The sequence below is a fragment of the Toxorhynchites rutilus genome, chromosome 1 (genome assembly GCF_029784135.1).
Source record: "Toxorhynchites rutilus septentrionalis strain SRP chromosome 1, ASM2978413v1, whole genome shotgun sequence".
Lineage (NCBI taxonomy): Eukaryota > Metazoa > Arthropoda > Insecta > Diptera > Culicidae > Toxorhynchites > Toxorhynchites rutilus.
Genome location: NC_073744.1, coordinates 80716803 through 80741402, shown reverse-complemented (window position 1 = coordinate 80741402; position 24600 = coordinate 80716803). Strand labels below are relative to the sequence as shown.

At 37.1% G+C, this 24600-nt stretch overlaps 1 protein-coding gene across 1 annotated transcript in view; it reads right to left on the bottom strand.

Moving 5' to 3' along the window:
- Positions 1 to 20580, bottom strand: part of LOC129761913 (elongation of very long chain fatty acids protein 7) — an 82390-nt gene extending 61810 nt beyond the window's left edge. The window contains exon 1 of the mRNA XM_055759759.1: positions 19973 to 20580. The gene's annotated coding sequence lies outside the window, so the exon portion shown is untranslated. The remainder of the gene's footprint in view (positions 1 to 19972) is intronic.
- Positions 20581 to 24600: the final 4020 nt, after the last annotated feature.

The following is a 24600-nucleotide window of genomic DNA, read 5'->3' as shown; positions in this document are numbered from 1 at the left end:
ATATTTTGATTTTGAATTATTCGATACAAAATTACTCGATTATAATTTCAGATATTCGATTATTTGAATTAATCGAACGATTAACCGATGTCTCTAAGGACGACTACTATTCTTTCTCCGACTGCTTCCCGAAGCTGACGAGTTGTCTGTTTCATTTCCATCGTTGTTTTAACGTGTAACTAGTGATGTCTAAATTTTTCATTTATTCGATTAATCGTTCGGACATTTTTCAATATTCGATTCATTCGAATAATTGTTTTTCAATATCCGATTAATCGAGCGAATATTTATCTCTTGTAATAATCACGTATCACGTTGTCATTCTGGTCGCGTGGTTAATCGGGTTGTCGATGTTAGATGGTTGGATGATAAAATGTTGGATAAAAAAACTATATAGCCTAATTCTTAAACTAAAAATGCATTAGCCTTGAGAAAAATTCTTTCTTTCATTAATCGCGATTACAGTGGCAATTATTCGATGTATTTATATTTTGATTTTAAATTATTCGATACCAAATTACTCGATTATAATTTCAGATATTCGATTATTTGAATTAATCGAACGATTAACGTCTCTACGTCTCTACGTGTAACCATTCGGCTGATTGAACCTACCAACAGCGGTGGTGCCATAAGAGAGGTACTTTCGGGAAGGTTTGTTTTCGCGGACAGCTTCGGACAGCGAGCGTAGGTTGGGTTGGGTTTTGTTGTTGAGTCGGTGGTTGTGTCTGTTGTCTACCTCTCTCTGTGGCGCTCGCTGTCGAAGGTAGTGATGTGTAAATTTTTCATTTATTCGATTATCGATTAATCGTTGGGGAATTTTTCAATATTCGATTCATAGGAATAATTGTCTTTCAATATTCGATTAATCGAGCGAATATTTAATTCTTGTAATAATCACGTATCACGTTGTCATTCTGGTCGCATGGTCTATCGGGTTGTCGATGTTAGATGATTGGATATAAAAATGTTGGATAAAACAATTATATAGCCTAATTCATAACCTGAAAAAGCATTAACATTGAGAAAGATTCCTTCTTTCATTAATTGCGATTACAGTGACAATTATTCGATGTATTCATATTTTGATTTCAAATTATTCGATACAAAATTACTCGATTATAATTCCAGATATTCGATTATTTGAATTAATCGAAAGATTAACCGACGTCTCTAGTCGAAGGTGCGACAGACATAGTCTTTTGTTTCGATAAGGTAGGTTTCGGAGCAGAAGGTTGTGGCCCTTTTGCTTTGCTGCATTGGCATATGTCTTCTACACAAGTAGTTTCTTGTTTTGTACACAAGAGATGCCATTGTGTGCAAATTCACAGCAGTGGCGACATGTCTGCAGCTGGCCGGGGTACGACACATTCGTTGGTTGACCGTCGATGGTGATGTAGCTCTCAATATTGCCCTTTACCATCATTCAGAACATAGCATAACTGCATGCTCGAAATAAACATATTTTTCACATTTCATGCAGTTGTTACGTGTTTTTCGGGTCTTTTATCGAAGAGAAGAATGTATAGCGACCTTCTAGATAATTACCAGATGATAAATGTTCTGGAATATAAAGTTTGCATATTTCTAATATTCTTTGTCTCTGTTTCTTGGTAAACTAAGAACTAATGCCTTTTTTTAGATGGGGCATAAAAAGATGATATAAAAGGATTTCCAGGAACTTCCTTTCCTTTTTCTTGTTTTCTTGTCGATATTGTCCATAGTAAAAAATATCCCCGAAACTGTAACTGTTAAAAATTACCATAAGCTACCGATTAGTTGATAATTTACTGTCTACAGTTTTTCCACAAGTGAAATTCTTTCACAAGTGTGTATATGTATGACCATTATATTTAGCGAATAACTATACGAAAGTCAAACATTTATATTTTACTTTTGAACGTATGAATCTAACGACGAATATATCGACGAATAGTTAATATATGGATCCGTTCAATCCAGTTACAAAAGGGACTGATATCAAATAAGAATAGTCCGGTAATGATCTTATGCATTATATTCAATAGATATTCCACGCCACTAACATTAATTTATACATTTCATTCAACAATATTCAAGAATATGAAAAAAGGCACTTGTCCAAAAAAGTTACTTCTATACTCGCTTCGGTGTGTCAGACCAAAAGTGTTAAAAAAGTGGCACATGTCCTCTTTATACCAACACATGCGATACGCTAAACGATGACGAACGACGAATAACGAAGCTAGAGAGAATCGCAAAGTCGTAGTGTTGATATTTTCTGAGAAATGAACGAATTATTGATTTCTCGGTCTGACAGACCAATGCGCGAGTATAGGAGTGTTAGCGATAGCTGAATGCGGATTTGGCGACTCCGATCGCAACATCGATCCAGCCAATGTTTTTTCGGTTTCAGGTTTGGCTCGCTTCGTTTTTCGTTGTTTACACCGCTCTCCATACGGCATATTGTACTTGAAAAAACAAACAAATCAAACAAATAAAAAACAAAGCAATCGGCGCCTCACTTACTTCACTTAAAAAATGACACTGACAAAGGGTGAATATGCGATCCTACATAGGGAACGATCCGTTTATGTTCATTTCTCTTTCTCTTTCTCCACACTGGGATGTACCGCTCTCTCTGTCAGTATGTAAAGGCGCGTCCACATTCTGCCGAATGATGCCGATCGGCTTGTACCAGGCGGCATATTCGGTTAGTTATGTAATGTGGACGCCACATCGGGTACACGAAGCCGGAACCACATCGGATGTACGAAGCCGTCACGAACACCGAAGCACAATGTCGTCAACGCTAATTTACTTTGTTTTGTTTTGATTTCTCGAACTGGACCCACTTGTTTCGGGTTGGGTTCGGTTTGTTTCGAGTTGGTTTTCGGCACGTCGGCAAGCCCGGGCGGTACGCCCACATTAGTCGTCTTTCCGGGCGGCCAAGGCCGCTCGGCGTAATGTGGACGCGTCTTAAGAACATGCTCCAGATAGGAACGCATTGAAAAATCGATAGAGAAGAAATGATTGCATGGGAATTTGTATTGGATTAGAACCTTTCTACAGGAAAGGAAAATTTGGAGTCGAGTGAGATGAGAAATACTTTCTCTCTGCAGGTTGCGAACATAGTGTGCGAGGTAGAGAAAGATTGATTGAACCTCAATGTTAATTTAGCGAGACAGCACGATTTTTATGTTAGTATGTAACAAGCGAGATGAAAGTGCAGGAAATTGTCGTGCTTCTGGTGTACTGTTATCAAAAATGCTTGGAAATTTAAAAGTGACTACATTTGAAATTTATCTCTAAATATTATCACATTCACTCAAAATCTCGGAGTTTTTTTTTTCGAAAAATGTAATATAGTTATCATGATTGTGGATGGCATCCGCCCGGGAATAATTTTTTGACTAAAATTTTGTAGATAGATTTTGTGTGATATAAGATCTAATATAAATCTATTAGATCTATAAGACTATATGATCTACAAAATGTAGGATAAAGAATGAAATGTCGGAAATTATTAAGGTTCTTTAAGGTTCTTTAAAGAATATGAAATTTTTTTTTTGAAAAAAAATCATTAAAAAACATATTTTAAAAATTGAAATTTATTTCTCTCGAAAACATGCATTATTAAAATTCTGGAAAAATAAATATAGATAGCAATTACATTTTCCAACAAGTCACTCATAAATCGGAAGATGGGTACCTCTAAAGAGAAAAAGATTTTCTGACAACAACTGTTTCACGTTTTATTTGAAAAATCACTATTAATGTTTAACTCGTAACATGTTTATGTATAAATTATCGCGATTTACATGTTCCGAAAAAATGTTTCTATTTAGAAACATGTCAAACGCCAGAATTTATATACAAAAATGTTACGAGAAAAACATTGTTTTTCAGGAGTCTGCATACAAAATACCTTATATTCCAGAAACTATAAAAGATAAAAAGTTGACGCCCTCGACAAAAGTTCATATTTCAATCAGATCTAAGACTTTGTCGAATACACTATATCGCTATCATTACTTTAAACAAAATTAGGATTTGTTGTAATTTTTCCAAAGAAAACATGAAAAAGTTCTTGTTAGAAAACCTTTCTCCCTGTTAAAGTGCCCATTTTCCGATGTATGGACGACTTGTTGGAAATTGTAAGGGCCATACACTTTTTTTAATAATAAAAAAATACGGTTTTGAGAAAAAAAAATCATTTTTTTAAATAATTTTATTTAGCGATTGTTTTACAATTCTTTTTGTATTTTTTTATCAATATTAAAATTTTCTACATTTCATCCTTTGACCAGAATTTTGTAGGTATCATAGGTATTTCAAGTATGCACAGTTGCTTAAATGAACCATGTCTTTACACCCACAACGTTTCACTGTTATCTGAGATGGTGCTGCCAACCCCTAAGGCGAGTTGGCATGAAATGCATGTAAACAACGATTTAAGGACAAAATTTATTATATGTGTTTTTGAAAAAGAAATAAACGTTTCTATGGTAAAATGAGCTTTGGAAATTTTTTCTACGCCATTAAAACTCAAGTTTTATTAAAATTTAGATAACTGAAGTGGATTTTTATTTGTGACGTTCACTAAGTACATTAAGTAGAAGTTCAAGTAAATCTTTGAGGACAAGATTGAGGATCATATATTTAATGCGAAAAAATACTTCTGAGCATATGCAGCAATTCCACTCCAAATCAGCTGATAACGGCAAATTTTGAAACCAAGCAACATTTGAGAAGTGAACTTAAAGTTAGTGTTTTTTAGGAATTTTTATGAATTTTCTCGCAAAAATGCAAATTGAAGCTCTCTAACCGCTTAACAATTCGTTCTCTGGCACCGCACTGTTATATCTCCTATTTCCACTGAGGAGGCGATCTGACGTAGTGGTAACATCCGTACCTCTCACGCTCAAGATCACGAGTTTAATCCCACTCCCGACATTCTTCAAAAAAATGGAATTTAAAGTGACGAACCAGCCAAACCAGTGTTGAAAGTCACTATAATATAGGGAAAAAATATTATTTCCGCTACAATTTTATGTTAACTACCTTGTGCTTCTTTATCCACGCAGACATTTAACGTATATTAGGTATATTTAGAATTAAATTGCGACAGAAGATAAAGAAATTACAAATTAGGAAAACCGGAAAATAATTGTCTATGTCAAATGACTTAAAAATGCATAAAACGTCGAGATCTGGCGTTATCTCGAAAAAAAATTTTTGGCCAAAAATTCTGGGATTTGGCCTGAGTGGCAATGAATGTATGGAAAAAAAATATCATCGAATTTAGAGAACTGACCATGTACATTTTCTTTATTGCAAAATGTGCAGAATTTCAGCTCAATCGAACATGATTTAGGGGTGCCTCAAAACGCTCAAAGTTTTGATTTGGACCTATTAACAAAATGAACATGGTCGATTTCGGCATTTTTTTTTCGATTTTCCTAATTTCATAATCAACTCCGCGAGAAGGATATAACTGAACAACGGTGGCGGATACGATTTGTTATTTGGTGTGATTTTGAATCATCTGGCCTAAGATAGGTGCAACATTTGTAGATATAAAGTTATGTACGGAAACCAGCCCAGCAGCACAACAATCCACACTACACATCAAGGTCAGAGAATCATCGAGCCGCGCAGTCATCATGTAAACATTTCCAACGAACCGTACGATGCCAAAACAAATTCCAGCGCTATCGCCATAGAAGACATCGTCAGCAGAATCCGGAGAACCAGATGCAACACGACACATCATGAACGGGAACCAACCAAGATTGAATTATGCTGACTTAGAAATTTATAGTTATAAAAGGCTCAGCGACAGGGAACTAGAGTTAGTATCTAAGTTGACTTTATAATCCAAAGTTCGGTAAATAAAAGTTTGTTTTTTTACCCCACCTATGGTGTATAAATCATAACTATAAATCTATATGACATTGGAGACGTTAACAATAGAATGGACACTCGGCCTCGAAACGCAAATCCGATGGCGAAGGTGAATGCACCCATGCTAAAAAAAACAAAGGCCCCAACGCGATTACTGCCCGCCAGACGAACAGAGCTGGCGGAAGTGGCAACAGCCAAAGCATCAGGATCCAATATGAATCATTCAGCATTCATCTGAACAAAAACATTTATTGCAAATTTATGATTTTTCTCATATGTTCAGGTGCTACACATAAAATGCTAATGAAAGCTTTAACGCAACAGTCTGGCGCTTGACAACTGAAAACCTCGAATATGGACTGAATTCAATCGGTCTATTCGATCTCCGAAACTACAGGGTCAACCTTCAGTTACTATGACTAACTAAAACTACGTCTAAGAAGGTTGCAATTTTTTCTCTAAAATGATATTGTTGTAGCGGACGATACACCGCTCGAATTGCCACAGATCAATGAATAAACATCCTCGAACAGCGGATGACAGAGGCAGAGATTTTGAAAACCAAATGTTATATAGAAATATCTGATAAGTTGAGAAGATACAAACAACCTGTGGTTTTCTCTGAATTTGAGTTTGAAACCAGTGCGATGGACAGCTCAAAATCGATTTCATTAACCATTCTGAAATTTATAACACATCTTTATAGAATAACTCAACACAGCTCTCATCATACGTAGGCTATGCAAAAAGACTCCGAACGTTGCTGAGGGTGTTTGTTGGAGTTTTTTTCTCCCTGGACCTGGGCTTGAGAAGCTCTTCGTAGCTCCTTGTCAGTGAAAGGATCGGTTGACTACTAGAGAGAACTAGAAACATGAAGCTTTAACACGTTGAGCCTCGAACTTTTCTTGCTGCGCTTTCCATTCAGCGCACATCACGAGCGTTTGCACAACACCAGTGTCGGTCCCAGCTCCCAAAGATACTTATTGTATACATAGAAAATAATCGGAGATTCGACTAGAAAGTAGTCACACTATGTAAAACATAAAAAAACAAACCATAAATATTTTTATTTTCTTAATTTGTAACTGCAAGTCCCAGTCAGTCAGCGTTTTCCTGCCAAAAAGCTCTATGTCGGCCGACGCGGGGCTCAACGTGTCAAGATTACGTAAGGGAATGGTGGTAAAGTCGGGACACCTTAAGTGAAAGTTGATGTTTTTCGTGAATTTCTTTGCATTCCTGAATCCGTTCGACTCAAATTCAATCGTTCTATGTAAATGTGGCAACCTTGCCTTGTCGTGAAATGAACGTCAAAATAATTCATCCGCATTCTTGGAGCAATTTACTTTCTATCAGATTGGCAGATTTGCAGTGCACCCGTGGCCGAGTGGTTAGCGTCTCACATTATCATGCCGGGTGTTCGGGTTCGATTCCCGTTCTGGCCGGGGGATTTTTCGTCAAAGAAATTTCCTTCGACTTGCACTGTGGTCATGCGTATTCAAGAGCTTGCCCCTCGGAATACATTCAAGGCGTGTTATTTGGCTTAAGAAATCTCGACCAAGTATTAATAAATGACGCTAGTTAATGCATACGTTGAGACGGCAAAAGTTCCACAAGGGAACGTTAACGCCATTCAAGAAGAAGAAGAAGATTGGCAGACCCGAAAGCAATTTTGAATTGTTGAAATTTTAATGAAAACTGATTGTATTAACTTTTCTGTCTATAAATTTCCTTGCATTTCCACAAAATCCATAACATAAAATCATCGTCAGACACTATTTCCGTTCAAGTTGTTTTCCCCAATTGCAGAAAATGTGTTGCTTTTTCACACATATTTGATACGTAGAATTAAATTTCATTCAAAAAATGGGTTTTCAAAGCGTGTGTATTCCTCACGAATATCCATTTTACATTTTTGCTCAATGTTGTTCATGTCGAATTGCGTCGCAAGGTTGCCACATTTGCACAACTCGATTGGACTTGAGTCGAACGGCTTACAAAATAAAAAAAATGCAATCCGTTCGGATAATTTTGACTCTGACGCTGTGTCGGCGTTGCTCATGATAGCTTTTCCCAACTGAATGTATTCTTCCTAACATCACTTATGTCGAAGGAATCGCAGTCGTTCGCTCTCTATCTTCGCGTACATATTGACCATGATTTGTTGGCACAGCTCACGACATCAAAGAATGACATCAAACGATACACATAAAATTCATCGAGCGCACTCCTTTGTTTTATTCGTCTGATTTAGCTATTCATAAATATTATTCCAAAATGAATGACGATGTTCATAATGAATGAAGTACCTGTGGCATCAACATTGCACAACTCATCAAAAACTAGATTGATTGACTGAATACTTATCTCGCAGCTGAGCGAGAATTTCGATCTCTGCTTTATAGGAAGTGGGATTACTTGGATGAAAGTTCCGTGTAACGTGCATAGCGCCATTTATCATTTAACTAACTACAAGAATTCATTCTGTTTGAAAAACGAATGAAGGTTATATTATTTGAATATTGTATATACAAAAATACTGAAATCGCGATTAAAAATAGAGTATGTGGTTGTTACGGCGAACCTGTGATGGAATCCGTTGCGATGATGGATAAAGTCCTTTTCGGGAACTCTTACTAAGCGTTAAAATGTCAAGCTCAAAAGATGAATTATAAAACCTCACTTTTCGAAAATGTGCAAACTTATTCTATCACGTTCGATCGTAACTGAACGATTCTATCTAGGACTATCCTATCGTATCATCGATCTCGATCGTCGCCGTTTCCTTCGCAACGATCGGGTGGGGGAAAGATAGAAAACGGAAATAGCGACTGATAAGCAATCGTTCTTAAATTTCAAGCTAGCTATAAACGTTTTGGGTCATTATAATTTTAGTGATCGTAGCGGGATTCTAATTTTTATATAATCCAAAATAGGATTCTCAATTTTTTCTTAAATTCTAACGAACGATCACCAACAGGGGTTTTGAATTTTATGTTATATATATTGTTCGAAGCAAAATTTTAGAAAAAAAAATCATACTTTTTTCTGTATAGGGCCACTCTAATCGGTATTAAATATTTAGTAATCGGTATCCTAACGGTATAGTTTACAACCTATCTCATGCTTACCAAGCTTGTGTGCATAAATTCATCCAAATCGGTCGAGCCGTTTCGGAGGAGTTCGACCACAAACACCGTGACATATAAAAGAAGATTTGTTTTTTGGGCACACCTTTTGCAAAATGAATGTGTCCGGCATCCTTGAAAAAAATGTGTTAGGAAAGACCGACCCTTGAAGGGAAATATGGGCAACTGGGGTGGGAAAGATAATCACCAACTAAAACGTTATATTTTTGAATTCAAGTTGATGTACTCAATAAGTTTTGGAGGTCTACAAATAGGCCTTAAAATTATTGAACAAAAAATAATTGACTAAAATCACCTAGAAGGACCTTATAAGTTTTCTCATTTGTCATGTCTGAAATAGCTTCCGGCATCCGGAATGACAGATTCAGATTAAGTTTTAAAACCACTGAGCCAGGATTTTCTAGCCATCTGATTTGGTTTATTGCACGAAAGTTTCAATCCGTATTTTCCGCCAGTTCTAAAGCCAATTTTCGACTTCCGTCATGGACTTCCCATATAACCTCTACTTTAGGTCGAGGCTGGCGGAAGTGGTCCTAGCGGTGTTACACAGTGGGATTTTTAAGGTACCTTATGAGTGTTCTTGGAATGTTGGAATTCAACGCAGCTGTGTTCGTCCCTTAACAGCTTCTTCCATCCGCTGGTACGTTCATGACTTTCGGTTGTCTTAGCGCTACGTTTGCATCTGTTTAAAAAAGAGGAATAGAAAAATTGTTTTTAAAACAACATGTTCCTCTTCCCCTTCGGTGTCCGTCTTACCCGACTTGATTAGTATTTTTTAACAGCAATATTTTTGGAGTGAAAATGAGAAAGCTTACCGCTGATTCGTTAAAGTAGAGGTAAAACTCACGTAATGAAAAATACTCAAACAATTACTTGTTAAGAATAAGAATATACCAACCGTCTCCGCTGTCCGGTCTGCTGAACAATGAAAGAACAGAAATAATACTATTACGCCTCAATGGCTACTACTTTGTAATTTACAACAAACCATAAACTCGAAATTTGTTTTTGTCAAAAATCGACACTGTAGGACTGTGGGTTTTCTTCCGGAATACTAAGCAAAACGTATGGTTTAAGGGTTCAATGAGGATTTCTAGTGTTGCAGACTTTAATTTCCAAGAATAATTTTTTTATGCCGAATGTCTTATATTTTTTTTGTCAAAAATTGACTTTTTGGCACTCTGTCGTTTTCCGTCTGAAAAGTCGATTTTTGGTAACAAAATAATTTTTTGAGGTATATAACTGTAAATCTCGATGTTTCAATTTGCTATTTTAAGACATTTGGTATCAAAAATTATTTTTTGAAAACCACGATTTCCTGGGGAGTACCTTGATTGATTTTTCGGGTATCAAAAAACTCAAATTTCAACGTCTGCGACACGAGTCACGTGCTCCCGTGGCCGAGTGGTTAGCGTCACACCTAACATGCCGGAGTTTCGGGTTCGATGCCTGTTCTGGTCGGGGGGATTTTTCGTCAAAGAAATTTCCTCCGACTTGCACTGTGCTCACTCGTATTCTAGAGCTTGCCACTCAGAATGCATTCAAATTTCCATTAGCACCCTAAACTATACGTTTTGCCTCGTATTCCGAAAACACATTTTGATTTTTCTATCTTTTTTAATTTCACTGCAATTACAATTCCTGACGAAAATGCAAGCAAAAATGACGTTTTGTACCTCACCGTACATTTAACAGCTACTCAAATTTCACCTTAACGTTGAAGGGTAACATTTTTTCTTGAAAAAAGTCATATTTGAGCTACAAAACAAAATTTTTTTTTCGTACTGTATATAATCGAGTCCAAAATTGTATATATTCGAATTATATATAATCGAGTCCAACTTGTAATTAGAACGCGCTTTTCATAACACAAGAATAAATCTGTTTATCTACTTATAATAGTACAATGCGTTTCACAACTATAGGACCACTAATTTCTTCTGAGTTTCCAGAGATATGAAAGAAGTCGGTTGAATTGAAGTGTAGGATATAACAACTATCTTTATTTAAAAGGCTGGCAATTTGAACTTTATTGTTGTGTTCAGGCGCGAAACATTCAAAAAACAAAAATCCTAGTGATTCATAACTATAGAAGCAGATGGGGAAACTCTCACTCCTTTACAAAATTAACGACGATTTCACATGAATTACAATATGTTTCTAATTCATAGGTCATCATTAGTTCTCAATCAGTTCAAATAACCAATTCGGGGTAGTTTTGACCAAGCTGCGCCATATTGTAGTATGTATCTCGTTCTACGCAGAGGAAACTGTTCCTTCAAGCTCTTCAAATCACTCATACTGCTTGTAAACTGCCTCTACTATCCGTACTATCACTCCTCATAAGTGTTTGATAAGGTTTTGATCTGGTAAACAAGCTGACCAATCCAGAATCTGAAGCCCCTATTCAATAAACCATGCCTTGACTTTCCGGATGCTATGAATTGATGCCAATCACTCAAACTCAATTTTTGATGCAAAACAGAAGTAAATTATTCTAAAAAACTTCACTGCACTTCTGACTATACATACGTGTTGATAAAAGTTACCTGGACCAGGCTTTTTTGAAAATATTTTCCTCAAACCATCAACCTACCGCCGAGTTGAAATATTATATGACGCGTTCCGTAAGTCCTTCCAGTATGAAGAAATTCTATTCAAGATGAATTTCTTTTATCAGAAAAGTTCCCCTGAAAAAGTGAAACTATGGGATTAGCTTCCACATTAGTTTTTGGACTCGTAGATTTGGAGATGGAATATTTGTGGTTTGGGGAGAATTTTCTCAAAAAGGCCTGGTTTAGATAAGAACCTTATTTTCCAGTGACAGCGTCCAAATTTCTGTTTGTCAAGTGTACTTTCGTTCCAAGGTCTGTCCACTTTTGTGTCATCCGTAGCCGTGAAAATCGAAAGTAATTATCGCCCCAGCAACCGGCAAGCCACCTTCCGTCCACAGTGTGACTCGTGAAAGGGCACAACTCCACGGCCACCGTTTTCTCAAGACAATTGAATGAGCGGTCTGGTACTGTCCTTCAGGGCTCGATGCTCGAGCTGCATCATCGATCGCGTCAACTAGCATCTGCTCAAGTCAGCAGAAATCCGGTGACGTTGGAAAAATGCATGCATAAGTGGAACGAAAGCATTGTGTGAAATTGCGCTAGCGATAGATAGAGTAGTAAGGTCAGGGCGTTACACACTGATGCATTAATTTTTCGCCGGAACTCTGGGTGCTGAGTCATAGTTTCACAAATTTTCATTGGAGTTTATCCGTTTATAATTATCCATAAATTCATTGGCGCCAAAGTGTGATGACCGAAGAGCCGGCTTCAACGGAACGACACACAAATCCGGAATCCGATGAAGATGTTAGCCAACAATCAGCAGTTTTGTTGACTGTTAGGTGTATGAAACAATAAAAAGATGCTTGCTTTTCGGGACCAATAAGCTGCGTGTAAAATGTGTAAACATTAGCATTGGGAGGGCGCGCAGCCGTCAGCGAAATGATGACGCCAAAGCTGAATGGGCTTCCGGGCTATTACAATCCTCAAACGACATTCACGCGACACGTTTGTTTACCGTAATCTGGGTGACTCAAAATTACGTGTACAAATATTGAAACTGCACCGAGTGGGAACGCGTTTTCCGCGATCGCACCCATTAGTGCTTGAAGTGGAAGCTATCATCCTATAGAATATGATATTGAGAGTATTTGCTAGTATTCTTCCACAAGTAAGATAAAAGCTCGCCAGACCATCCTTGCCGAAAGGTCGCGCACGTGTATACGAAATGAAATTGAAATTCTTAGCAATCATCCGATCGATAAATTAATGCATTATTAATTTGCAATCTTCCACCACTCACAATTAAGCCAATGGAAGAGTTTTCAAAATTCAGCGCAGACGCCTTGCACGCCAGATGCGATCGGATTAGTATTCTCAAAAACTAGTTTAGTATAAAAACACTAACACAAATGGGAACGCGCGCGAAACACCGGCATAGAATAGTAGCCTCAATCACGGGTTAGTAACACCTGCGGCAGGAGGTGGTGTGCTTTCGATGATGAAACCCGAAAAATCGTCGCATTGGAAGCAGAGGAAGAGCAAAAAAGGTTACTTAGCTAGCAAAGAAAAATCACTCGATTGGGTTGAAATAAACGGTGACACAACGCACCATTTAAGCCGCATCAGCAACGGATCGCCGATGTCGATGTGCAACTTTACGGTATTAAAATTAAACACGGCCCGAAACCTGTCCGTCCCACTAGTGTACCTACCAGCGGTTATTGCCTTCAGGTAAATTTCCGAGACTTTGACCGGTCGCATACGAGTGTGCCAAATTAACTGAAAATTATGGATACCCAATTGCAATAGAATCGCAAGTGTCACCGTTTTCATCTTTATTTTCAGAACAACATTAGCCAAGTCTCCGGATTAAAAAAAAAAAACACTCAAACTGGCAACCATCTCCACCGAATGGAATACTTAAAATTGGTGTCTGATCAGATGCGACCGTTGTTCACCTTTTCTCGGCTTGTTTACATAAATTTTGACCTCGATATCGCATTAGAAGAGAGAGGAAGACCTGCTGTTGCCACCACCCGGCGGAATGTTTTCAGACATATTTTCGTTAATCGTCGATTATCTAATGCTGGTGGCGGCTGGTGGGAAAAAAGGGATTTGCTCATAGGCTTGTATTTACGTGGGGTTATAGAGCGTATGATTTATGCGGCGTGCGCGAGAGATAAGTACAAAGATATTTGCGAACTGTGTCACACAATGTTGTGACATGGAGTGTGTCTTCGGATATTTGAGTGTAAAAGAGGGGTTAATTTGGCGATATTGTTAGAAGGGGTTTCAGAGGCACGAGTGCGTGTGAAGTGTGCCAATATTGATTCATGGGTTTGTCGGAACCATCATCCTCATAGATGTGTGATGGATTGCACTGTTTTGCCGGTTTGCATTACTGTATCAATGATATATTGGGTAGACGAAAAATACATGACCAGAGGTGAGAGCAAAATTAAATGATTAGCATATATTGGTATCGGGACCATAAACACCATTCGCAGTTTCGAACATTGTAACAAATTGTGTTGGCTTTCGTTATTCTCACTGTGTTATCCACAACTGAATGCACTAAACTCAAAGCAGTAAAAGAGATTCTTAACTTGCTTGAACCGCCAATGCTTCTAATGAAAATTAACCGTCATCATAATCCACTCCTGCGTCATTTCCAAGCCACTGCAGCTTGCGTGGCTGATGCGAGTGTCAACGACGAGAGATTCGATTTCAATCGAGCTTACTTTTCGTGCTTGAATGAAATCATTTCCGAGGTTGAATGGACCGAAATCGTTCGTGGCGATATGATTGATGATGCTGTTTCCTCTTTCTATGCAAAACTGTATGAAATAATTCGGAACAATATACCGATTAAAAGAAACTCTCGTCATGACAAATTCGAACAGCCATGGTGAAATGCCGGACTGCAACATGAGAACAGCATCAAACTTGATCCGAGAACCTTCTGGAACTACATCTCCCAGCGCAAAAACACAATAGAAACACCCATCAACATCCGCTTCAACGGGTGGCGGCTGAAACTGTGTTGGATTTGACAAACTTGTTCTCGTTGTTCTTTCGCTGACGATGCACCTGGTTTTAGCCGAACTGATGTTACTGGAGAATATGTGGATGATAGTTCGATGAAGCTGACGTAGCTATCTGGCATTGCACAACGTAAATATATATTTGTTCTGTTTGGAAAACTACGGATCAACGTGCTAAGTAATAACTCATCATTCTTGACAGAATCGTACCTGAATAAATTGCCAACCTCAATATACCACAAATATTCTTCAGTACGCGAGAGGTCATCGGAAAATTTCTATCGATCGATACTTCAAAAGGCGCTGGACCGGACAGACTGCCTCCTCTCTTTATTAAAAATTGTTCAGCTTCCCTCACCTTCCCCGTTTCTACAATCTTCAACCGATCACTTGGGGGCCTTCGTAGCCACGATGGTTGCGCGGTCGCTCATTAAGCGATCGACCGTGAGTTCGAAACTCAGGGCTCTCAATTGAATTTGTGTGGTTAAAGAATAACTACGAAAAATAATTTTTTGAGGTACATAACTGTAAATCTTGATGTTTCAATTTGCTATTTCAAGACACGATTTCCTGTACTCCCCCTTGGTTGATTTTTCGGTTATCAAAAACTCAAACTTCAACGTCTGCGACACGAGTCACGTGCTCCCGTGGCCGAGTGGTTAGCGTCACACCTAACATGCTGGAGGTTCGGGTTCGATGCCCGTTCTGGTCGGGGGAAGTTTTCGTCAAAGAAATTTCCTCCGACTTGCACTGTGCTCACTCGTATTCTAGAGCTTGCCACTTAGAATGCATTCAAATTTCCATGAGCATCCTAAATCATACGTTTTGCCTCGTATTCCGAAAACACATTTTGATTATTCTTTCTTTCTTAATTTCACTGCAATTACAATTCCTGACGAAAATGCAAGCAAAATCTCCAAAAATCGCGATTTTTACCTCACTGTAACATATATATATAACAGCTACTCAAATTTCACCTTAACGTTGAAGGGTTGAGCTAAAAAAAATTTTTTATTTCGGACTGTATACATTCGAGTCAAAATTGTATATATTCGAATTATATATAATCGTGTCTGTATATAATCGACTCCAACCTGTAATTAGAACGCGCTTTTCATAACACAAAAAAAATTATTATTCGACCACGAACATCGTGACACGAGATTTTTATGTATATATATAAAAATCTCGTGTCACGATGTTCGTGGTCGAACTCTATGCTCAGAAAACATGGTAGGGATGAGAATAGGTCGTAAACTATATATGATATCGCCAGGATACCGATTACCGTATGTTTAATATCGAATAGGGTGGCCCTATGCAGAAAAAAATAATTTTTCTGAATATTTTTTTGTATTTTTTTTCTTCCTGAATTTGTTATAAAAATGCATGTAACCTTCAATTTTCACTGCTACAACCTGTTTTTAATAGCGACTTTAGTATTTTGGTATAAACTATGTCCAAATAATTGATCCGTAGTTTTCCAAACAGAACAAATATATATTTACGTTGTTCAATGACAGATAGTTACGTCAGCTTCATCGAACTATCATCCACACATTCTCCAGTAACATCAGTTCGGCTAAAACCAGGTACATCGTCAGCGAACTGGGAGCCTTTTTGAATGAGCACAATTCATTATTTACATTCTTCATATTATACATGCTCGGACTCCAAGGTGACAAGCTCTAGAATACGCGTGACCACAGTGCAAGTCGGAGGAAATTGCTTTGACGAAAAATCCCCCGGCCAGAACGGGAATCAAACCCGAACACCCGGCATGATAATGTGAGACGCTAACCACTCGGTCACGAGTGCACCTACACATCCTATACTATATACTTCCATTCAGCCGACTTCTTACATATCTCTAGAAACTCAGAAAAAATGAGTGGTTCTATAGTTGTGAAACGCAGTGTATAAGAAGAATTGTTCTCAAAATCAAAATGTGTGTCTGTTCAATCTCCCTTTTTAAGACAAGGTAAAACACATTGAGTACCTTCATTTTCATCAAATCATTAATCAATTCTATAGACCTTTGGATAGTTTTTGCTTCGCATGCATTCGTTTGAAAACGTGCAATGAAATATGGAATGATAGTGTGGGACATGTATACAAAACTGGCAAGTCTTTATTTCTATTTTTGTATTTGTATTTAGACGACTCTAATAGTAAAACTCTTCCCATTCAGATTCGGTATGCTTCTTTGTCCAGTATAACGCTCCCAGTGGTCAGTTCTGAAATCTTTGACAGCAGTTTGTTTATAAAATCTTTCTCTATAAATCCTATGCAAAATTTCCTGAATTGCATCGCGATGAAAGCAGAGAATTAATTCTGCACAAAAATTACAACGTGGTTCTGACGGATACGAAGGATCGCGAAGGAACAGAAAATGATCAAAATCCTCATCGTTTTCGATTCCAAGAAACGTATTTCCGGAAGGTTCAATCGAGGCGCGGTAGAAAAAATATAAAAAGATATAGATGCATTTCATGTCAACTCGTCTGTGAAGTGAAACGTAGTGAGTGCAATGAAAGACATGGGTCATTTAACCAACTTTGCATACTTGAAATATTGAAAAAAAAAAACTACTTTTTGGGAAGGTCCAAACAAAATTCCTTGATTTTTTACAGAAAAATATAACACAAAAACTATGATACCTACAAAATTCTGGTCAAAGGATAAAATATAGGAAATGATTCAGATTTTCGTAAAAAAACAAAGTTTTTTTTAAATTTCGCCGAAACAAAAATTATTTAAAAAAAATAAATTCATTTTTCTCAAAAACGTATTTTTTAAATTCTCAAAAAAAATATATGAAATTCTGGTCAAACTATAATTTTGTAGGTGTTACACTTTTTAAGTTATATTTTTTGTATAATCTCAATAAAAAATGGTTGACCCATTCCAAAAAGTAGTCTATTTTTTATTTTAATATTTCAAGCATGAAAAGTTGCTCAAAAGACCCATGTGATTACACCCACAACGTTTCACTGCTACCTAAGATTGTCCTGCCAACTTCAAAGACGAGTTTGCATGAACTTCGTCATAGCGCCCTCTTTCTTGAACCATGTAATCTATAAAAAAAGAACAAATACAATCAATAATCACAAAATTTGTTTTTCTTAAGTATAATATTTTATCAAAAAGACCACCTCATTGACTTTAATTTGATATGTCGATTATTTGAACCGATTCAATAATTCAAATGTTATGAATTTTTGAAAAAAGGTATTTGCGGATAAAAGGTGAAAAAGTTGATTTTTCAGACCACCCTAAAATGGCAATGGGCATCCTAATGAAAAAAAATGGAAAAATACGGGTTTCGTATTTTGGGATAAGGAACAAAACTACCACTTTTCACGAAAATCTGAGAACTACTATATCGGTTTGGCATAAATGGCTGTTTGGTTACACACAATGCAAGAAAGTGAAATGGTAGTTTTCAAAAAAAATCGAACAGATAATTGGTGTGAAAGTTAATGAAGATAATCCAAATTGGGCCTAAAATTGATAATACAGAAAGATTGAAAAATTGGGATGAAAATTTCCAAAACTTCAAATTTATATTGTGAAATAACTAGTTTAGAAAACTGATTTTGATGCAGGAAGTTATTTATAGCCACATATGAGTCTTCCACAATTTGGAACATGGCATCCACTATTTCTACTGAAAAGTAGGTATCTGTATGAAATTCACTAATAACAATAGATACTTCCATTGACACATGATATTCATTTTCTCTGGTGAAATGTGTACTGAAGATAGTTTTTATGTAATTGACTATACATTCGATAGCAGTCAATTCCAAATACGAGGGCTATGTGACAAGCACCCGACATATGCAAAAATTTATAACAACATCCATCAATCCGATGATCAGAGTCAAACAGATGATTTTATTTTATCGACCTGGATTTGCATGATAAGCTACGGGAGCCGTCCGATAATTACGATCTCGAGAACGTATGTTCCTAGAATAAAACGTTATATACAGTTTTTCATGTTGGATCCCATGTTGATTAAATTTTTATGTTACTTTTTTAATGGTTACGATTTCACAAAGTATTGAAATTTCATTTATTTTCAAAAAATTATATCTCCATTTTGAGGAGTGCGACACGGCACCACTGTATGCCAATTTTATCAAATTGGGTTTTTCAATAAGAATATACAAAAAAAATCGAAGGAGTGTTTTGAGATATAAAAGTTTTTGATATAAAATTAAATTTTTGAATAAGATTTTGAACAGTGCATTCAAAATGTTACTTTTCCTAAATAGTCCATTAATTTCACAACAACTTTTTCAAACATCATATTTGAATTGGACATCTGGATTTTGAGTTACGATTTTTAGAAAGAAAGATCAAATGATTTTGACTTTGGTCCTTTCAAAAAGTCAGTCTTAATTTAAAGTGGTCATATGATAATGAATTGTGATTTTGGGTAGTTTCCATCATACTTACCAGGTTTCAATAAAATCAAAGAGGGTCGGGTCAGCGGCCGACTGATTTGACATGTATCTGCGCGGTTTTTTTTATTACCAGGTACTTATCCCCCGCGTAGAAAAAGTCCTCCGAACATACTCAATAAGTAACTTGATGAAAAACAGTTTTCGATTAGAAAGTAAGAGGAGAATATGTATTTCATCTATGAACGAGCAAACCTGTACTAACAAGTTTAAGTAATTTGAATACCAGTGGAATATCCGTTGTGAAATCACTAACTAGTTTCGAGACTTATTCGAGAACTCTGTTCTAGTTGCCTCAGGAAGTTATAGAGATAATGTTGTTCATACCGATAAAATTGAACGAATTATTGATCACAAACTTAAAGATTTGTCAATAGAAAATGATTTTGCACATATCTCATTACGCAATGGAGGGTTATAAAATCGAAGGTCTCTTAAAATGTATTCACACAAAAATATCTATCAAAAATATCTAGAAGCGTGTTTGCGCACAGCTCGATCTGCACGCGGCCTTCGAAAAGTATCTCTCAAATGCTGTTTTGATTTGTCTTCTTTGTCCTGGAATCCGTGCGACAGCTTAGAGCGTGGTGGTCATTCCAATTGTCATAACCCATAGCAAAACTGGCGCACGGATTGGAAGGCGTTCCACGTTATCCAAAAAGACAAAAACAAGCATGCATGGATATAAAATCAAACCGAACGCCCTGTTGTTACGAAATCCTGCACAAATATTCCCACAAGCACACTCACGTAATCACGTAATCCAATAGAGAAATAAAAAAAAAACTGTCAGCTAAATAATTTATGCCAAACCCAAAAATCCAAAAACATAATTATTTTCTTCACAATGCACTCATCGAACTCACCTTAGTAAGGGTGGATCTTCGACTGCTCGGACAACTGATACCTCCAGGCTCTCAACACTGAAGGATTGACAATCACTGGCCGCAGGAAGTTTGCTTCAACACTTTGTGACACTTTCTAGCACTTCTCGTTCTCACCGAAAATATGCCGAGTTTTGGAGAAAAAAAAGTTCTTCACTTTCCGGAAATCGCACAGCTTCCGTTGTATCAACACTTACAACGGCGCGAGTTCGTCGCACTAACAATGCACTGCTGCAACCCCTAAATTAAGTTTTATTCTTCCCGCAAGCTTCAAAGATCCTGAATCGCTTAGCACTTTGAAATTTGGCACGTTTTCTAATCCCGAGTGTATGCGTGTTACCGTCTCTTACCGACTTTGAAAGAATATCAATTCTTAGCTCTGGACAAAAGGATACACAATCGGGAAAAAAATGGATCCCGTTCAGAATCACTGTACACTTGCTTCACTGGGAGGGGTTAGCAAAACATCCGTGTGATAGGGAACAGGTTCCTCTGGATCAGTAGATGAGTTGGAAAAGATGCAACGCACTGCAGTTTTATTGTTATTTGTCCGAATAAATCCTGAGCTGCACTCGGCTCTACCGACGGATGAACGAGAAGTGAGTTAGGGGCGGTTGTCGCATCGCGGTTTTATATTGCTGTATACTCCGATCAACTATGTGACGGCGCGATCGTAGCAGCCAATGTCGCGCAACAGCCCCGGTGTGCGAAAGACACGATTGGCGCGCTAACGGCAAGAAGACCCAAGCTGACTTAGCATACTTGTTTTGTTGCGCTAAATTGGAGTCGGTGGACTGCGGTTCGTTTTCTCATTATTGAAATTTCTGTTACTTAGCATGAATTCAGAAGTAGGATATTTTTGTTGTTAATATTTCCACCCAAAATAACAGTAATCGACAGTAAAGGAAGCGTGAACTTTTTCTTTTTGATTTGATTGGTTTGATATTCTTCAAAATCTTCACTGCACAATTCAGTTATGGTCCGGTTAAAAACGCTACAAAAAATTGTTTGAGGCGAAACCTTCTTGTCAACAAGATTTTGGAGACAAACTAAATAAGTGTGGAAGGAAATAAAACATAGTCGTTCTAATTGTGAGTTTTAGGTTGTTATCCTGGTAGTGAGCTATCAAGAGGAACATTAATCTTAACGCTATCAATCCTTCAAACTCCAATAGTGAATCTAACTCACTTTATAATTTTACATGAACAATTGAAGAAACTCTGAATTGGTGGAGCAAATTATTTTGATGAGGTATAGAATTGTGCGTTATAATTTTGCCATGTAAACTTGTAGAACATCAGCACAACACGCGAATACCCCTTTAATTCGAGTCTAAAAGTTTGAAAAAAACGACATTTTTCTTCATCGTATTTCTTAAGTTCAGACATTCAAGAAAATATCCTAGAAAGGAATTTTCAGAACTTACATTCTGTACCGCGTTATAGGCATTTTAGTGATGCAGTATATAATCTAGTGCAGCCTTGTTACCAAACTTCAAACACGCTTCCCTCGAAACTAATTTTTTACATTATGATGCATAGGTTAGAGGTAGATGAACTGGAAAGTTTAAAGCCTCTTTAAAACAAAAAACGGAACGAAGGTACATGACAACTTTTACGCCGCAGTATCGTTTGGTGCTGCTGATAAAAAAGGGTTTATAATGCAATAATTGATCTCTTTCATTTGGACGACATTCGTTTTCAGGGTTCTACGATGAGAGTATACAATATCTGGAGAATAAATTCCGCACCCTAAAGGTGAAATTACTCCATAAGGAGAACACAGTTTCAGAAAACGAGCATGTGCAGGATTGGTGGACAAAAATTGGATGTCTAAAAAGAATTAACGCTCGCATTTTCGGCGCATCGATGCCTTGTTTGTATCGTTTTTATATGCCTCACACCTCGGCTTTTTTTCTCTCCTGAATGTAATCAGAACGAAGGGGGTCTCCGTAGCCACATTGGTTGCGCGTTCGCTTAGTAAGCGATCGATCGTGAGTTCAAAACTCAGGGCCCTCATTGACCATCTTTGTGTTGTTACAGAATAGCTACGTCCACGCAACAATCATCAGCGATGGAGATCGATCCACGGTCGAAATAAGATCGATTCATCCATACAACTGCTCTGCTCTGCCAGACACATCGGGCTACTGTTCTATAAATAACTCAACAATGATCAAACAACTGTCTCCGCTGTCCGGTGGTCCAACTGGATAATGGAAGAACAGAAAGAATACCCTTACGCCTAAATGGCTACTGTGTGAATGTACCATATGTAATGGTATAGAAGGAATACTGGCGAATGGCAACTGTGTAATGTGCTAATTATAGATATGATAACCATGTGACATGTACACGATTAAAATTCGGCTCTGTTACAGCTAAAATGCTAATGAGCCTTAAATAAATAAATGGGATAAAAAAAAAATCAGAACGAAAATAAGCTTTGAAATCGGCTCAGCAACGATACGATGAACACTATTTTGAGACCAAAAGATTTGACTAAACATAGTGACTTTGTATAAGCATCATCAAACATTCGAATGACTTGCAAATGTAAATGTAGTATCTGTAGTAATTAAACCTGATTAAACCAGACCTGAGTAGAACATCGATTATTATATTTTTACTAGCTGACCCGAAATACTTCGTCCCGCCCGAAAATTTATTCAATACCTTCAAACATTCACGTTTTCATTCAAGTTCATGGGTCCAATCGAAGAACTGTTCATTTATTGATATTCTATTTGACCCTTCGAAATTACCTTTCACCATAAAATTTTAATACTTCTACCAAAACTCGTCATTATAATATCAGATTATTTTCATAGGAATTGAACTTTCCAAATTTCCTTCAGAGTTTTCCGAAAATTTTCAATTGTCATATTTGGTTGGAATATGTTTGGTTGAAATAAGTATAATATTTTCATGGGACCCCTCTCCATTCCAGAGGAGGGAGGGATGTTATACCACCATAGAAACTCGTACCCAAAAACCCTCACGTCCCAAAATTGGCTCCATTTGTTTGATTAGATCTCGAATTATGCAGAAGTTTGTGTGTCATTTGTATGGCAGCCGCCTTCCCTTTAGAGGGGGCGGGGGGAGTGTCAAACTACCATATAAACTACCATATAAACATTCATTGTTAAATTTGGTTTCAGTTGCTTCATTAGTTCTCGGGTTATGCAGAAATTTGTATTTCATTTGTATGCCAGCCCCATTTAGAGAGGGGGAGGAGTCTCGATTCATCACAGAAACGTTTCTTGCACCCTAAAACCTCCACATGCCAAATTTGGTTCCGTTTTTTTGATTGATTCTTGAGTAATGCAAATTTATGCTTTTTTGTATGGCAGCACCCCTTAGAGATGGGGTAGGAGTGTCTATTTACCATATAAACGTTTCGTGCCCCCTAAAACCTTCACATGCCAAGTTTGGCTCCATTTGCTTGATTAGTTCTTGAGTTATGCAGAAATTTATGCTTCATGTGTGTCAGCGTGTTACACCACGTGTAGAATACATTTATATCATTCTGGAATGCTTCAAATTCGCTGTCATTTCCAATATCCGCAAAAAGCTTCATGTCGTCAGCATATATGAGTACATTTGTACGCATAAGAATAAAGGAAATGTCTTTAATGTACAAAATGAACAGAAGAGGGCCAAGATGGGATCCTTGCGGCACTTCCGAAGTGACTTTAAGGGGGTTTGAATAGTTGTTCTGGAAACGAACTATTTGTTTGCGTTCTATTGAATATGAGTTAAGACATTTTAATAGATTGTGTGCTATTCCTATTTTTACCAGTTTGAAGATTAATAATGGAATGTCGATTCGAAATGCTTTACTAAAGTCCGTGTAGAGGGCTTCTATGTGTTTGCCATTGTCCATTGCATTTAGTAAAAAGTTCGAAAAAACCGTGTTGTCTTCATGTAATTCGACTTTTTACTTATTGAATGATTTTTGCTTTGATAATTGATTCAAATAATTTAGGAATGCAAGAGATAATAGCAATGCCACGGTAATTACGGATGTCTGACTTTGAGCCTGATTTGAAAACAAGCACTAAGAAACATTGTTTCCATTTGTCTGGGAATATTCCAGTTTTTAAAGACATATTAAATAGGAAATTACTTATTAGTGTTTTATATATTTCCTGATGTGCGATATTGTTCACAGATATATCGTTGGAAAACTCCGGTAGAAATGAAAAGTACTTTCGGTGACGGTTTCTCTCGGAGAATGTGGGATAGACTTCCTGAAAAAAAAATGCCAAAAAGATTACATATTTCTTTCGGGGTATTACCCACATTCTCGTCCAGATGCATACGCGATGGAATATTATTGCTCTTAAATTTAGACTTCACGTAATTGAAATAGTTCTTCGGACAGGATTTGACTTCAGATTTAACCTTCCGATTGTATTCTTCATATGGGATATTTATGGCCGAATTCAGTTTTTGACAAATAATGTGGTAACTAAATAAATAAACTAAATAAAAATTCGCTTTTGACAGTGTATACTTTTTGTGTACTTTGAGTTTTTGTTTTTTTTAATTCTTTATTTGTGGATTGAACCATTGAGGATATTTGTCTTCGCGAGTTCTACGTCTTCT